The sequence below is a fragment of the Thunnus thynnus genome, chromosome 22 (assembly GCF_963924715.1).
Source record: "Thunnus thynnus chromosome 22, fThuThy2.1, whole genome shotgun sequence".
NCBI classification, from domain to species: domain Eukaryota; kingdom Metazoa; phylum Chordata; class Actinopteri; order Scombriformes; family Scombridae; genus Thunnus; species Thunnus thynnus.
This window is the reverse complement of record NC_089538.1, coordinates 6,753,962-6,772,696: the sequence shown is the minus strand read 5'-3', so window position 1 is coordinate 6,772,696 and position 18,735 is coordinate 6,753,962. Positions and strand designations below refer to the sequence as shown.

Below are 18,735 nucleotides of genomic sequence, written 5' to 3'. Positions count from 1 at the left end.
GGCCAGAGGCCTGAGGAGCCCAGGATGAAGGAACATGATCAAGTGGCCAAAGTCTAACGATGACCTGGGGCTAGGAGGGAGCCAGACTACAGAGGGTGACCAGGGGGTTATCAGAGGAGGCAGAGAAGGCAAGCTTTTGGCTCTGGCTGAGAAGATGGGACAAGGCATGGGGAGCAAACAACTCCTGAAGAAGGTTAGCTGGGGGTGTCAGGGAGATATCCCTGTTTACTGCCCCACCACCAGGAGATGTTCCAGGATAAGGGGAGAAACATCTACAAGCCATGGTCCCCAGCTGATGACCCTGCAGCTAACAAAGTGGGCAGCGGTGGAGGTGAGCCTAGCAGGAAGAACACCTACCTGTACAGTTTAAATATTAATCAGCAAATCAAAATCACCACTCACACCACTACTTACTCTAACAAGTACTAACCTATGCTTTCTTTAGCAGACATTTAGCAGACATTAGGTTAAATTGTGTAACTAGGCTGCTCCTAAAGGAACAGTAACATTACAGGAAATACTCTTATTCGCTTTCTTGCAGAGTTAGATGAGAAGGTCGATACTGAGAGCGGAATGTTAATATGAAGCTGAAGCCAGCAGTTGGTTAGCTTGGCTTAGCTTAGACTCTATAGCTTAAGTTGGTATTTTCAAGAAATAGACGGAGCCACACTGTAACGGTTCAATATCTGAATGAGTGTGGAAAAATGGCGTCCTTGGATTTATCCATGTGCTTAAAGTGTGATTTTGAGACCTGATTCATCATGTGAATGTACAGTTAGGCTACTGTGAAAAAAAAGACTTTCTGTCACCTTCATACAGCGCTCTGGATGTAGGCAGCAGCTGATACAGATGATCAACAACATTTGGACTGTAATCATGGCCAGAAAGCTACACAGCCCCGGGCTGTAGCAAAGGTCAGCTCTGCTTTAAATTCTTCGGACACCTGGGGCCTCAGCCAATGTTGTGACACATCTGAGCCGCAGCTCTGATTTAGTGGTGTGAAATATCAGCAAGTCATATTTTCACCAATCATGTTTGTTAAGCTAAAACTAATCTCCTTCGTTGTGTATGGTATGAATACCTTATACAAATGAGGACCCATATGTTTGGCTCTAACCTGAAGCAGAGATGCCAAAATGATTTTTTTTTGTCATTGATTGTTGACACTGTAGTCAATACCGTTGACTTTGTGGCTTGGCCAGAAAGTGTAAACCCTCCAGCCTCAAGTTTTTTCATCTCCAGACTCAGGAGAAAAGAAAAAAACAGTCTTTGGCTAAGTATGTCCTCCTCACGCTGAGTGTTTCCCTTGCTGTACTTGAGACATAAGCACTTTTTCTGTTGGGGTTGTCATTAGTTTGAGCCTGTCATCAAGTTTGCTGCGATTGGAGGATCTGCTGCATCTGTGTGTGTGTGTGTGTGTGAGAGAGAGTCTGTTTGGTGGGAATGAGTGTTTGTATAATTAATCTTTGTCTCTGTTCCTTCATTATATTGTACAAGTGTCTTCCTCTCTTTGTCTCTGCCTCTCTTTCTGTATGCTTGCATATATGTGTTTGCAGATGGCTGCTTGATGACGTCACTGTCGATTGTAATGCTGGCAGTCATGTCTGTCATTGGACACAATTACTTTTATTGATCAACATCTCTATCCCTCTCTTCTCCTTCGCTCTCCTTTCAACTTTGCAGATGTCGCCGTTGGCGTCAGATGCAGCGTTCGTGTGTGTGTATACAAAATCACCTACTGTCCAGTTAAAACAGTCTTAGTGTGTTCACCCATTAATTTGTTTACAGCCTACATTCTTTTTAGGAGACTTGCATTGAGTTTGTCTTTAAAGCTGCATAAATTGATTTTTAACCATGAGGGGGCAGCGCAACAAGCTATAAACACAATACTGACATATTATCACCTTTAAAGTTGATATAGCAAATGTGTGGGTACACAGTAGGTTTATGATAGCTTTTTGCTGAAAACAGACGCTTGCTGTGGCTGAAAATGTTGCTATCAGAGTGACTGAATCAAAAGCAGTAACTTTGTAGGCCAGAAAACCAAACAATACATCCTCATAATTAAACAACAGTGTATTGGTCTAAAATTCAGCCGTCAAAAAACAACCTATAGTTGAATCTTATGCCATCTAGGAACCGTAGTAATGCACTCTAGAACGACCCAAAGGACTGTGATATGCCATTTTCCAAAACCATTACAAATGACTGTTATAAGATAATAATGTTTTATGGTGTGACAACGCTGTGGTTAAGGTCTGGTTAGGGTTAGGCACAAAAACCACTTGGTTAGGGAAAGGGTTAGGGTAAGGGTTAGGGTTATGGCAACACTGTCATGGCAACAGTAAACACCACAATGTCCTGACTTGCAGTTGGAAACAGGAAGTGAACAGTGGTCTCCTGCAGCAAAGTCCACATTTTACCATGTAACTATCCAGCCATCCACCCAACCCGCCTCCTCCTAATAAGGCAAAATCATCTTATCAAATCATCTTATATTGACGTCATATGAACTGCGTCATTTCTCCAGGTCATAATTACTACATCCGCTAGCTGGTGTAAACATAACCAGGGTGCTCTTGCTGGCCTGAATTTTCGACCTTCACTGTTGTTTTTCTTGAGAGGACGGGCTGAACCGAAAGAATGAGATGAAAGATGCTCCGTAGAGGGAAACTGCATTCGAGTGATGATTCTCTGTGGGTTTGTCACTACAAGCAACACTTTTCACTTTACACTAACTTTTTTCCCATTGTTTGTACAAAAATATTGGAGTTGGATAAACATCAGAGATCAATCTCAAACCCTATCTTTCTGTCATGTTTCTGCCATAAAATGTAATTTGTGTACATTTTGCAAGGCTGCAAATAATAACTTCCAATTATGTGACTAAAACTAGAATATGTGGATTGATTTGATTATGCTTCTAGTGGTTGTGACATTTTGTGGAGAGTGACTCTCTATTGTTTGCCGACTTGTTTGTACAATTATTAACAGACAAAGTTCTTATTGAATTTCAACATGAATAGGTTTAACAGAAAATTCTGTTAACACAGCAAATTATTATTCAGTCAACTGCAATAGTGGAGGAAGTATTCAGATCCTGTACTTAAGCAACAATATAACAGTACACTCTCAAACCCTCACTGTACTTCACTGTACAGTAAATAATATCAGAAATTGATTGACTGACCAGTTCCATTTATGGGTCAAAGCCTGCGAATTAGTTCAGGCAATCAACTCTGGTTTTTACAAGAAAACGTATATTTTTATAATATTTTTATTAAATATAAATCTGTAAAAATGATATGTCATTAAATATTTTTTGAAACTACATTGGATCTCTCCCAATTGTCATGTTCTAGCTCTTAGACTGTAACAAAAATAGGAGACACACAAGGATATTGAATACTAAAGTAAATGTATTAAAACAAATTGGTAAAAAATGACTGTACTCATAGCAAATTAGTAGAATTAAGCAATTTACAACAAATGAGTAAAAAAACAAAACAAATACGGAGTCTGTAATGTCAGTAGTTTGCAGGGAGAGCAGAAGCCACAGCACGGTTGTCTATGGGAGAGGAGGTTTCATCTGGACTGGCTGTGCATGCTGGGTCCAGTTGTGACCCATGCCACTGACTGTGCTGCTGTCAGGTGCAGCACCTGCAGACAGGAAAACACAGAGCAGCAACAAGACCAGCAAGCAGTGGGGCAGTCACAAAATGAACAAGCATGAAGATAGCAGAACCTCCAGGGGTTTAATATGCAGGTCTGCATCCAGCTGCAGTATCCTCTTGACCAGGTCTATGAACAGATGCTGGTGTCCCTTGTTCATAGCCATGATCTGCTCAAGATCATCCAGAGACTTGAAAGGAATGTGCAGCATTATCTCTGGTGCACAGACACCAGACTCAGCAGCAGACACATGACGGGCAAGGCTGGCAATTGGTGGTCTACGGCCATTACATTGTCTGATTTACCGTCCACATGCACGATTCCCATCAATCTCAGGTGAGACGGGGATATGGCCAAATGATGCACAACTGGACTAAGCTCTCTGATGGAAAGACCCTTGTGATGTCTGTCTTCCATGTGAGCCTAGAGGCTTCTCCAGAGGTTCAAAAAATTTAGGCAAATACGGTTTTAAGGCCATTCCACCTGATGATGTTGCATGTGTCTGGATCCATGGCACTTTCTCTCTCTTGCCTGGCGCACAATTTCAGGCTGGTTTTTATGCACTTAAATGGCCACTGTTCCGTCAGTGTCAATGTTGCAGCATTTGGTGATGAAACCAAAGCCACCCTCTTTGAGTAAAGCCTTCACCATGTGGCACGTCCCGAGCATGCTTCCTGTAAATAAATGCAAGTTGTTTGTATGTAAGGAGAGCAGAGAGAGAGAGAGAGGATATGAATACAACATGAAATCATGGTTGTCTAATAGAGCATAATGCATTGTTACACTGCCAATACTGGTATTGATTTCTAATTCAAAATCTACTTTTTCCTGCTTTTGTTGTGTTCCTGAATATATCCCTACAGATACCTTTTAATGTAAAAGTTACATGAGATAGTTTGAGATGCCTTTAAAGGACCAGTGTGTAGGATTTAGTGGCATCTAGTGGTGAGGCTGCAGATTGAAACAAACTGAATCCCCCTCCCTTCCACTTCCAAGCATGTAGGAGAACCAACGGTGGCTGCAAAACTCATGAAAATGTGAAATTCCATCTCTAGAGCCAGTGTTTGGTTTGTCCGTTCTGGGCTACTGTAGAAATATGGCAGTGCAACATGGCGGCCTCCATGGAACAGGACCCTCTCCCTCTGTAGATATAAAGGGCTCATTGTAAGGTAACAAAAACACTATGATTCTTATTTTCAGGTGATTATGCACTAATTAAAACACATTTATGAATATTATATTCCATTTCTGTCAAGTCTGTTCCGCTAGATGCCAAATTCTACACACTGCACTTTCAAGAAGACATTTTGGAAAAAAACAGTATTAAAAAGTAATTCAAATACATTTCACTTAATGTCATCATCTTTTGGATACAAAACTTGACAAAATGTCAACACTGTGTACATATAGTTTTCCTGCTGAGAGAAAACATCTTTAAATGAAAAGAAAATCCTTAAATTTGACATCACCTGTTTAAAAATGTGAGGCTACAGGAAATGTTTTATTTCATTTAAATTTCATTTTATTATATGAGTTTGATACTCTAATTTATTTAATAAACAGCTGGTAATTCATGCCTGGTAACACATGAACAAATTGGCACCAGCATCTTTAGCCACACGCCAGCTTTGATGTAACCTACTGTGTGTTTGAAAGGGCTTACGCATTAGAGATATGATTGCTCTCCTCTTGTACTTGCACTCGCATTACTAACAAATATGCTGCTAACAGATGGCACGTACTAATTTGCCACAAACAAAAGCATTGGAAGTTTTATCCATGTCCCATAAGAGGGGATTTGTTTAGTGGAGAACTGGATAGAGCTCATCGCTTATTTTACACTTCAGCCAAACATAATTGTGTAACATTAGAGTGACTTTTGTACCTTTGACACAGCCAAGATGGAAGATTTGCTGAGGGCTTTCCCTTTCAACAAAAACACAATATACTCACCTCACAATACGTCATGTTGACTGCAGAATTGCTGTCAATGTCATCAGAATGTGAGGGTATGTGTGTGTGTGAATGGATAAATGCTTTGCAATGCTTTGTCAGCATTTGTTAGGTACACAAGTTCTCAGTAAGTTCAGTCAGTTTAATTAAATTTTTATCATTTGCATGAATTTGCAAATATTGTCAGTCAAGGAAACAAATGTTCCAAAAGTTGCATAAATGTTTTTTATATTTGTTGCAAATGTCAAGATCAAAATATTTGTATAGTCACTGTCACAATATCAGTCATGTTGTTAAGCTGTATATAGTTGAGTACTATAAACAACAGGACAACAGCGTGCATCATATCCATGCTATCATACCACTGTACAATAATACACATCCTGTTGGAATAAAAACTTAAACACACTATAGGTTTACAACAATAATAATCACAGAGTTGTAGGCTATAGTGAAAGCACCTCCAGTATTCATACATATTAATTAGACTGTGTTTCCATTATTGCAGTGGTAGAGGATTTTAATTAAAATTAAAGGTGTAATCATGCAGGTTAAAATAAACAACTTATCAATGCTGTAGGCTGGAATCAAACACATTTTGCAACAAATACAGAGCGAACAAGACAATGTGGCAAAGTAAACTTTTAAAAAATGATGACTAGTGAGTCTCAATAAACAAGAATATGAAGTAAAGACAGAAATAAGAAACTTCCCCTTGAAGGACTAATGCAAATTATGGACTCAAGGCTGCTTCAACAGTCTATGGTGTGGTCTTACCTGAACAACAGACCACCTGCAACCCCCCCCCCCACCCACCTCTCCTTCCAACCTCCCTCTCTCTCTCTCATTCCCCTCCATCCCTCATTAGCCCTTCGTCAGTGCTGAATTATCCCGCCGTTTTATTATTCTCCAGGGGCGGTCGGTGCTGACGCAGTGCTGAGGAGTCGACTTGTGCCGTCTGCTTTTTTTTTCTTCCCCTCCTTCTCCCCTCCCCATAGCTTCCGCAGCCCAGGAGAAAAGGAAACGAGGGAGGAAGGAGCAGGAGGAGAAGGAGGGAAACAGTCATCCCAGAGGGACTAACAAAGGCAACGTGATGGAGAAGCGAGTGGGGACAGACAGAGCAGCAAAGAGGGATACATTAAACTTCCAACAAGGAAAAAAAGATTAGACAGAAGGGACAGATGGATAAAGAAGCCGACAGAAGAAAGACTGACACATTACGGATCCACCAGAGATTATTGGCCTCAGCTCTGGCACACATTTGCGATCTAAAATAACTCATTCTGCCTTCGCTCACTAATCTCTGACTCTCTTTTTTTTTTTCCTCCATCTTTTTCTGTGTCTACTCCAAACATACAGTTCAAAGACCCCCCTGCTCCTCCCTTCTTGTTCCCACATTAATTAAATCTGTGTGTAATTACTATCGTCGAGAAGTGAATCTGAGGCGAGCAAGGAAAATTGGTCATGGCCTCAGTATCTTTGAAGTGAAATTACTTGAGCAAAGTTTACTACGGGAATAAAAAGCCGCTGCACTTTAACAGCGTGCTGTGAAGGTGGGGGCTTAAAATCTTTAAGTCAAAAAATGCCAGATTTTCAGCTGAGCTACCTGGGCTAACACCTGTTGAACCTGACCTCACTGTGAAGACACTCGAGGGGATAAAACTGAGGCTGGGAGGGGCGAAAGAAGAGCCGATTTCTTCCCCCACAGGGATCAATAAAGACTGTGTGATGATCTGGTTTTGTAGCAGCATTATCAAGGCTGCTTGTCCTCATTTCATGACCTTACAGCAAATGTTTCCCCTTAGAAGCTTTTATAGTTTATTTATGAAAACAGCTTGTAATTATTCATCAGCTGCTACAGGGACTGGAAGGCATTTATGTGAAGCCACGACTGAGTTTGACTGTCAGTGGTTTATGGTGAGTTAAACTATGGGACATTTGGGAATAGTCACATGTTTTTATCTCAACAATAGATGAAATTACTGTGTAATGTGAAAGGGGTCGCTCATAGTAACAAACCCACTCTCTATGGAGCGTTTTAGCTTCTTTCAGCTTATTGCTTTGGTTGTTTTTGTTTGGACAATGACTGCAGACCATGTAAGGAATTTCATGGTTAGCTGCTAACGAGCCAGATATTTCCCTCAGGAGTTGGTAGAGACCAAAACAGAGTGAAAACAAGAGTGATTAGACTTGCTTGTGATGACTCCAAATTAATGCTAATATTGTGTCTGCTGGATATGTAAATAAGCAACTGTTTGCGAACACCTTCACCTTACCTTACCCTACTTCATAGGGTCATTAAAATGTCAGTATTGTGTTTACAGCTTGTTGCGCTGCCCTCAATTGGCCAAGAAAGTAAATTAGTGCAAGTTTAAATAGGGATTTGTAGATGGGGAAAAAAGGCTTCTTGGTAATTTCTTAACTCAAAATTACTTACTTGTGTAAAGTATGTAAAGAAATATATGTATTTTTAAAATGAACTCACTTGCTGTGCTCTATGATGCAGCTGGTCTGGCTTTCTTAAGATTATCACAACCCTATTGTTAAAATATGCTAATTTATTTTAGCAGGTACTCCCATACAGTGTTGGGCAAGTTACTTGAAAATTGCAATTAATTACTGATTACACATTACTCATTGTAAAAGTAATAACATTACATTATTCATTACTCAGCATCAAAAGTAATGCCTTACATAACTCATTACTTTACTTTCATTACTCTGCCGTGAGGTCCGTCGAAGTTGCCTTTAAACATCTCAAAGTCCTCCACAGCCACACGCTGCATCTTTCGTATTCAACACATGTAGGAATAGTAAAGGAGACATCTGTGGTTTAACAAGCAGGCAGGATATAGTTTAGAAGGATTTAAAATGTTTGGTCAGAACAGTGACTGCACACAGATTCACACATCCTCCAATTCTGAACTCAACTAGCATCAGGTAGGGATAGCTGTGGCTAACATTAGCAAGCCAGCTAAGAACACACATGTGATAATGTGATGTGTAATATAATCACTAAATTCCAAATTGTAATCCCTTACATTACTATTACTGGAAAAAAAAAATTGTAATGTGTTACAAACTTACAAACAAACTCACTTGTTTAAAATGTTTGAGTGTAATGTAAAGGTTTTTAGCAAGGTTTCCTATTAGAATTGAAATATTAGAAAAACAATACATCAGATGGTTAGAAGCTCCTGTGTCACCTATTTAAAGCTTAAAAATCCCATTAAGTCAATTTAATTTTCCTTGTCTCCAATATAAATATTAGGTCTCTCTGTCGTGGAAGAATAAAGACACTTCAACCAGGATTTCTGTGCTACAGAAAAAGAAGTAGTTTATTGAAACTGAAAAGCACAACTCTACACAACAGGATATGCTCTCAGTTCCCCCAGCTTTTGGCTGGGAGTTGCATCAATGTCTGTCCTTTATCTAGAGGTGCCTGGATGTCACCGGCTCCTTCCTACTTGTTCAGCAGAGATAAGATGTTCCAGCCGTTGAATCTCAAAAGATTCATTGTCCTAAACATGAGCAGGTTTGTTATTACAGCTGCCCACATGTGGGGCCTCACAGACACACATATTTCATATTTGACCTTCCACAGATATTATCACGTCTTCTACATGAACTAACTAAAATGACTATATATAAATCATATACAAGTCTCATATACGTTGCTTGCTTAAACATGTGAAATTGATTAAACAAAGTTATAGAAAACACATGCATGTAATTAATAGCATTGTGTATTTTTCTCTCACATCTTAGAGGGGGTCTCTTTTGAGAACAGTTGTACTATATAATGTCTTCTGTGGCTCTGAAGGAGCTTTGTCAAGTCAAAGAAGATAAGACCTAAAGATGTCTTCATGGATATCTCAATTTAGCCTTGGCGACTACAAATTTAAAGCCCGCACTGTGAGCTGATAAACTGCAGTTTGAAAGACATGGGTGTTTACCAGGCATAGTGAATGATGAAAAGATGCTATTGGTTGCATTATGGGAAATGTAGACACCCATGATTTTGTGAGCTTTAAGTCAGGATGTCAGCTTCTGACGCTTCAATTTTAACTGTTCTTTTTAAAATACTGTACGTCTGTCACAAGGTCCCCAGCTTCATGGACACACGCCATTCTCCCCCTCATAGCGGTACCACATCACCAGACTGAACTAATAACCTTTCAGCTGTCAGTCATCCTCTTTGCCCGCAGGCTAACCTGCTGCCATCATCCTTTCTTCATTCAGTGATTAGCCTCCCTTCCTCTCTTTGCCCTTTTCTCCTCCTACATGGACCACTCAGGCCAGGAGAAGACAGAAGACATGAATAATTCTACAACAGAACTGTATTTATTATTGCACTTAGTTTAATAGGACCTGCTGAATCATACCTGTGTGTGTGTGTGCGTGTGTGTCTGTGCGCACGCGTGTGTTGTACATTTAGGAGAAGATTGTGAAATCTCCTCCATCCATCCCTCTCTCATTTATCAATCCACCTCTCTACATACACAGGAGCTCACTGACATGAATAGAAATGTACCACACAACCTTTATAACCATCACACACACTACGAAACAAAGACGGCATACTTGCACATGTAAAATGGATGTAGATAGAGTTAGATATACACACACACACACACACACACACACACACACACAAATCAATTATATATTTGCACTCAAACACGTGTACCTCAAGTAAACACACACACTTTGCACCCACTGTGTTAAAGATCCACACACACACACTGCAGAATGTGAATGAAATAAGACACGTGGTGAGGTAAAATTGATTTCTAATGGGATGCCCAGTCCTTCCACTTTGAGGCAATGTGTGTGTGCGTGTGTGTGTGTGTGTGTGTGTGTGTGTGTGTGTGTGAGTGTGTGTGCTGTCCCATCTTTTATTGACATTGAGCTAAGAGAGGGACAAAAGGAGAGAGGAGTGAATGGAGCAGGAAGCTCACGTGTGTGTGTGTGTGTGTGTGCATGTGTGTGCATTCATTAGTGTTTGTTTTTGCGCGTGTTCAAAAAAATGTACATGTGAGCGTCCACGTACATATATTTGCAGACACTAAACACGCACTCGTGCGCACACACACACACACACACACACACACACACACTTTTCGAATATAAGCTTCTCCTGCAGAGCTTCTATTTGGGCTCAAAGAAATATGTTTCAAAAATAATTTAAAAAGCTAGGTAATTCATTTTTGCACGCAGGTTTTTTTTGGGGCTGTGTTGGGGGGAGAGGATGGGTGCGGACGGCGGAGTGAAGGAGGAAAGGAGGTGAAAACAGTCTGATTGGAGGAGTAGTAGAATAATCCAGGAAGAGATAATGGAAACAGATGAAGGGAGCGGAGAAGAAGAAAAGAATATGGTGGTATGGAATGGTTTAATACTCTGAATCTAATATTACTTTTTATGTAAGGGCACTGGTGTGAACTTATGTTATTAAAACAGGAGGCGGAGGAGAGATAGCGCATGTGCGTGTGTGTGCGTACATATCTCCATGTGTGTTTTTTTGTTTGTGGGCAATCCATCATTTTAGTTCTTACAATACAATGCATTTCCACAGAACAAACGTACACAGGAATTAAAGTCCACTAAGATCCACGACACAATATTAAAAATTCTCTTTGTCTCACACACACACACACACACACACACACACACACACACACACACACACAATTAAAGTACAGTGGAGCTCAGGAATCTTAAGTGCAGAATGCTTATGGTTTCAAATAAGAGTCATTAATATTTTGAGCTTGTAAAATGGTTTGTGAATGTGTAATAAAGTTTTGCAGCTGTAGAAATATAATAATATAATAATATAATCTTGCTCCACAGCAAGACACTAACTCCAAAAAAACAAACCTAACTCATAGCATTTTGTAAAGGCCAATATTCTTAAGTGAGATTAGTTAGCCAGTTAATGTTAGCTAACATAGCTAACGTTAACTGGCTAGGCACGATGCATTATGCAGCTCAGTTAGCCAAATGTGGACGTATCAACATTATTGCATGTTTCAATATTGAGCTCGGTTTTAGAGTATGAAAAATGGTGAGAATAGCATTTCAAAACATCTAAAATCTGGGAGAAAATTGAATCACATAGTTTTTATGTTTCTAGGTATGGCGATGATGGTCCAGACTGAACTCATGAAATTTTGTAAAGGAATTTATGGTTTCCCAGAGGATGATGCCAACAGAATTTGGTGATTCCCTGACTTCCCCTATAGTGCCATAATCAGGTCAAAATTACTGTCCAATACTTGCAAAATTAATGACATCAGCCTCAGCAAGATTTTTTCTCAAAGAACACACGACAAGTGGTTTACAGAGCAGATATGTATGCTGTAGTAGACAAAAAAAATGCAGTGTGGACTTTACAGCTGCTAGCATTGCTGTAGCTTCTGTTACTAATATGGGACTCACTTGTGATTCTCCTCGTTTCTTCTCACTTGTCCTTGTCACAAGAGGACCTTGTTTGCTATAATCTACAGTGATTAGCAGCATTGAAATTTGATTTGGGGTTAAGGGAATAAAAATGGATATTTGTTAGTAAAAATCAATAAAAACTGAAAACACTGAGTCACATACATCTATTAATTATGTTTAGAAACAATTTCACAAAATAGTAATATGTATTAATGGTTTAACTTGAAACAAAGTTGAAATGAAATGTTAGATCATAATTCTGTCCTCCTTAACATTTTTCTAAGTTTTCTATCATACCAGCAATGAACCCAAGTGAACTGTGAAAGTAACAGGACGGTGACTCTGTGTCCAGGCTCTGCTACTGAGGCATCTAGTGATGTGTACAGTAGTAGTCAGTTGCTGTGAGGTGACATGAGGTGACTGTCAGACAGCTTTATCTGCATATATAACATGTGCTCCTTTGTCGCAGCTACTTACTCCTCCTGTCCATCAACGTCTGCATGTGACGGAGCAGAGCTATGGATCGGTGCCTCATAGATGTAGGGAGAGGGAGGAGTGGAGAGAGGAGGGAGGGTGTGAAGGAGTGAAGGATAGCCGGGGAAGGACAGTGAGAGCGAGGGAGACTGGAAGAGAACCAAGGGCTGGGATGAACACAGAGAGCAATTCGCGTCTTTCACACCGTAGGATGAGTCATCTTGCTCGGCACTGCGCTGTGAATGAAACAGAACGGGGAGGGACACCTGCAGAGAGGGGCTGTAGAGTGTGTAAGAGAGTGCGAGAAAGCATTACACACTCACTGAGGGGAAAACACACACACACACACACACACACACACACAATAAACGAACCACATGATGTCTACCTCAGATTCTGTCAATGAAAGTGGGAGGGGGGGAAGAGTGCCAGTCACAGACGGGAAGGAGGGAACAGAGTGTATGATAAGAAACTGCATGGATTGGTTATTGGAGTGATTTATGTGATGATGCAGTAATGCACAGTAGCAGAACTGATGTTGGGGTGGGTGGGGGTGGGTGGCGATTACAAAATATCATAGTTATGCTGAAATATTTGTGAAAAACGGTAAAAATAAGCAAAAATGAAAATACCTCCAACAATGTAAACAGACTTTACTTAACACATTTCATTAACACTTAAAGCTGTTTTAATAATTATTTTAAAATGAATTAGTAATGGATAAAATTAAAATGTATAATGTGAAAGGTGTCACTTGAAGTGGAAAACCCACTAAGAATTATCTCCAACTCTGCAGTTGCCCTCATTTCTATATAGCGCTTTATCGTCTTTTAGCTCATCGTTTTCGGGAAGCTGTATTCAGGAAAAAAGCTCTGATCAACCCACTGTACACTACCTACCTAGCACTGAACACACAGACACAGTTGGCGACTAGCTGTTAGAGCTAGTGGAGCATTTAGCTTCTGAACATATCTTTCTCAGGAGTTGGTAGAGACTAAAACAAAGCTAAAAGAAGAGTGAATTTAGACTTTTATTCACCAGGTGGCTAGAAACACGACTCCAAATGAATTGTAATGTTGCACTGAGTCTGCTGAATGCTAAGTAAGCTACTACTAGCTAAAACGCTCACCATATCAACTTAATCAGGTGATAATATGTCATGCTGTGTTTAGAGCCTGTTTTTACTGTTACTGAAACTACTGTTTAGTCCAATAACAAACCTATGATGTTGTCTTTAATGTCAGGCTCAGCCATGTGTTACATCATGTTAAATGTACTAAAATATTGCTGCTGGTCCAAGAGGTTTTCTGAGAGAAAATTCTTGACCCACAAGTCTGCAGCACAGATGAAAAGGTTTGTTCTCACAAGTAGCGAAAGTGGTGATCATTTAACTACAGAAAAACCATGTCAAACTACTTGTGATAATCCAGTCTCAAGCATTGATTCGAATGCTAAAGACACATCCGTTTTTCCTAAAACATCCCAAAAGTTCTCTTAAATTTGCGTCTAGCCCTCATTGGCTAACTGATGGTGGATATCCAAAGGGTAAACTATGAATGCTGGACCCAAAATCCATGAGGAAAAGACCACAATTTGTGGCTGAGGGGGAAAAAAACAGCCTATCAAGCTCAAAGACTATGTAGCCTATATAATGAAGGTAAATGAAATTCTACCTAAACTCTACATTTACTTATACTTAAGTTTTACCTTTGGTGTCACCTTCCACAGGTAATTGTTATCCCTACCCAATCCCCAGGCATTTGTGTGTAACACTAATACAGAAACAGATTCCCTCATGTGTTGTGCACAAAATGGCCTTGCATCACCTCCTTCAGTCCCTTACTTCCATTATTTCTGCTATTTCGATGACTTTGCATTGAGTTTTAGCAGGGTATTCAAAGAACAACTCAAGCAGATAAGAAAGAGGGGTGAGGAAGAAAGGCTTTTTAAAGACATACAGGAGTTGCATAAGATACTCCTGCAGTATGCATGAGGTTGCAGTGACTACTGTGTTCAGGTCTTCAATGGATTCCAATGAAATGATCTGCTGGTGTATTTTACTGATCTCAAGGCTTTTAGCCTCTGGGTGTTCACCAGTTTTAATTAGAGCTCAATGATTGGATCAATCAACCCATCAATCAATTATTTTAACCAATCATTTGTAAAGTCATTTGTTACAGCTCACCACCTTCATCCAGTGCCAAGAGGGACGCTGCCAAACAACAACATAAGTTAGGGTAAAAGAGCAAAGGAAAGTCAGAAGAATATGCTGGTGCTATTGTGCATACAAATAAATCAAAGCAAAGTTGTCAATATAAAAATGCCAATGGTAGCACCTTTTGAGGTGGACAAAGACAAAAAGACATGCAGTCTTATAGGGCAATGTAGAAAAGATCAATAAATGGAATTGAAATCTATTGCTGAGCCAGTGGTTGGGTCAACAATTTGGACTGAGATCTATGGATCTGACTCCTTTGAAGTTGGCACACAGGGCTGCAGAGGTGGAGATTGCGGTTTCTTTACAATCTGTTCACTCAGTGTTTTCTGTTAACTATTCTTCTGTTCTTGTGTGAGGCTCTGACTTAATATGGGCCCCCTGTCCTAATGTACCCTACTGGACCCTTCAGGTCATGTGGCCACTGGCAAAAAACACATCAGACACTCAGGAAGCTTGTAAACAAACCAAGAGTTTAGTCAGATTAGCCCTTTATTTTAAGATACTCTAAAAGTGACTGAACTCAAAATGTCGTCGATATTCGACTTTATAACAACAATAAATATGGTTGGTCAAAGTTGAAACAGGAAGCCACAAGACAGCAACCATTTTGGTCGAGGGAATCATAATCCTGGGGGAAGGGATATCCTACAGTGCTATGCTTTGCTGATGAGCATAATGTATGTTCTGGATCTGAGCTATCCCAAGGAACTTAGGGAGGAATTTAACTTCTGTAAATATGATTTCTTAAACTTAGGTCACCTATGTAGTAGAAATGTGCAATTATCTTCAAAATTGGTGCCATATGACTTTAGAAAACTGAGAAAAAGGCAATAGATTCCTCTATCGCTTTAAAGGGGAACATCCTACAACAACCAGAATGCATTGCGTGTGGTCCCGTCCAAAGCTACTGGTGGTTTGTTTATGGAACGCAGGAGGGGAATTCGTTTCCAGGCTTATTTTCATTAACAAAACATTTTCCTTATTGAGTCTGGTTATATCGTACCAGTATGCAAGGCTAACAGCACGATATTGGGCCTCGTAACAGTAGCACCACATCTGATTCTAACATCATATCATGAAATTAGTTGTATTCCAAGTATACCATGAAATACTTCCTACCTACCAGTAGGTGAAAGAATGACTTAAATGGAATAGGGAAGTAACACATTTGTGTTTAGGAGAGACCTATACACTGTTTTTACATATGAAATAATTACAGAGTTCAGACAGGGGCCACACAAGTATAGCATTTGTCCTTTAATACATTATAAAAAAGAACCAACCTTTATGCAGAACTAGTAGTTTTGAGTTCATCATCATCGCATTATAGTATTTTCTTTATATTCTTCTTTATGGCTATATATCTTTATAGCTATATTTATAAAAGCACACTCTTCTTCCTGTGATTGCAGCACCACACACTAATTGCATTGTTTGTTCTAAAAGATGTTGTCTTTGTTTTTTAACCTTTATTTAATCAGGGAAGATTCACTGAGAGGAAGCTCCTGTTTTTTCTGACACTGATTAGATTAATTAATTTATGTTTGTTCAATGACAACAAAGTTTAACAAACCTTGTTAAACTGCTCATTTTCCCAGATGAAGAATCCCTTACGTTGGCTATTAAAGAGTAGTAAACAAGATAAGTACTGAGCGAGACATTTTATGGTTAAAAAGTAACCTGACAGAAAAAACACCAGTAAATTTTTTAGCACTATATGTTACAAAAAATGTTAAATGTATGTTTAAACAAAAGAAGACAGTTTTCTGTGTGAAATGTTATATTATGGATGGTGGGAGGGACTGTAGATAACAGACAAAGGAGAAGAATGTTTTGGTGTGTCTTATTTACTACTTTGTGATTTTTGTCTGTTTTGTGAGGCTTCCTCATTATTATTCTTTGGAAATTCTTGGAGATGCAATTACTTTGATTCCATCACCCTAAAATGTGGTCAGATCACTGAACAAGTGCAGACGAATCAGTTACCCGAATCATCATCATGCAAGTCCACTGTTCTGTTACAACAGCTATTATCCCTCCAACAGCCATACAACAACTGCATAACTTTACTAAATGCACTAAAGTTATTTTCAAAAACAGCATAATCATTTTGACATTTATTAATTCAGTTCCATAGTGCCTAAGCAAACAGCCCATTTCGGATGTCTTTTCGGCCATTTTTCCTCATTGCTGTACAGTTTTTAATATTTAAATTTATAATGTTTCATTTTGTATTATTTATTATCATTCATGTGTTCTACTGTAATTTGTGATTTGTTCTATATGAATATATATTGTTATTATTTTTACTTGCATTTGAATATATAAATAGTTTTCAAAATCAAAATGTGCATAATATTCTAATCTGCTCTCAATGTTTATGATTGAAGGTGTTCTTAGTTTCAGAGCTTGACATTAAAGCCTGGATAGTAGTTTGTAATTTAATTTTCTTGATAAATGTACTGTGGCTGTTCTTCGCCTTCACAGCTTTCAGCTCTAATCTTCCCCATATTTACATTGAGTATATATATATGTTGTATACACTGAATTTGTAATAGAGACAAACCTCAAATAATGTGAAATCTATGTGAATGTTTCTGGCGTCTTTCTGATGTGAGCACATATGGACAAAGAGGAAGCTGCCCACATGGAAGTGGTTGGTTGGCAGTGAGTATATAACAACCTGTGTGTTTCACAGCTGTATCATACTCTTCAGTTTATCAGCCATGGACAGTAGTGTGCTGCTGGTTCTGTTGTGTCTGCAGGCTTTTCCTGCTCATCACAGCTTTCACTTCTGTAGATGCAGCCGCTCTGGTGACAGATGATCCACAACACCAATCTCTTGATTTGGTAAGAAGATCCACTGCTGGAAGCTGACTGCAAGGAGCTTTTCTTGAGTTGTAAGAAGATTTGTGGTTCACATGTGGTATTTTCTAATTGGACTGTTAAGTTGTGAATGTCAAACATGTTGCTGAGACACAGCTGCAAAACAAGGTTTTACTTGTTTTTAAATTGCAGCAATTCTATTATTAATTAGGAAATTACAAATATAACAATTATGGCAAAACACTGGAAGAAGGTTGTCTGAAATAATGCATTGTGTATTCTAATTTTCTCACAGGAAGGAAGTGTGTAAAAAAAGGAATCGGAAAATTCACAGTTCTGACCAGGAAAAACTGTAGGCAAATTCCACGTTTAGCCCGCCCTAATGACCTTAACATTAGTGATTAGCCTAATAGATAACTTAATGTTATTGCTGATAAGGAGACAGAAAGGTAATTGCTAACCTTACATCTTTTTATTAGTCTTTTCATTAAAGTGGCTTCAAATTAAACGTTTAGCCTGACCTAATGCCTAAATGTAGAGCTGAATACAAGCAAACTAGCTAACGTTAACCTTAATTTCAAACAGATCGAGAAATCTGAAAACGTGCCTCAGCAATGCTGAGTGGTTTCCCTGCACTGCCCCATCCATAAATAGGACCAACCATGAATTGATGGTAAGAGCTATGGGTTGTCTTCTGATAAACCCCATATACATCAATGTCTTCCTTCAAATTCTTTTAAGCTTCCAAGCTTTTTTCCTAGTTTTAAACTGAGGCTCATCTGACAACACAACAACATATTGTCCCATTATCCATAGTGGGTACTGTGATGTGCCTATACAAACTCTTCAATGTTAGTCTTCATCCAAGAGGACATATTTCATTTGGTCTTTTAAAATAACATCTTGTTGCCTTTGTGTTGAAGTACTTCTTACCAAAGGATTATCAGTACCATGTATGTAGGTACAAAGCTGTGAGCCAATCCTGCAGTGACCATATCAGTTTTGAGGCCACAGTATGGATGTCCCTTCAACCAAAGGAGGAGGACCCGGTGTGGCTGAAGTCCATGGCAGTTACATGGAGAGTGGCCTACACCAGGCCCACTAAAGGACAGAAGATCATCTTCAAAGTAGGTTGTCTTTTATATAGTTGG

At 39.3% G+C, this 18,735-nt stretch overlaps 1 long non-coding RNA gene across 1 annotated transcript; it reads right to left on the bottom strand.

Annotated features, from left to right (window-relative positions):
- Window positions 1-8,904: 8,904 nt before the first annotated feature.
- Window positions 8,905-13,077, bottom strand: LOC137174300 (uncharacterized). The gene is made up of 4 exons (XR_010925327.1): window positions 12,544-13,077; window positions 12,064-12,125; window positions 9,801-9,917; window positions 8,905-9,146 (listed from the first exon to the last, which is right to left on the bottom strand). It is a non-coding gene; the product is annotated as an uncharacterized lncRNA (long non-coding RNA).
- Between the last annotated feature and the right edge of the window lie 5,658 nt (window positions 13,078-18,735).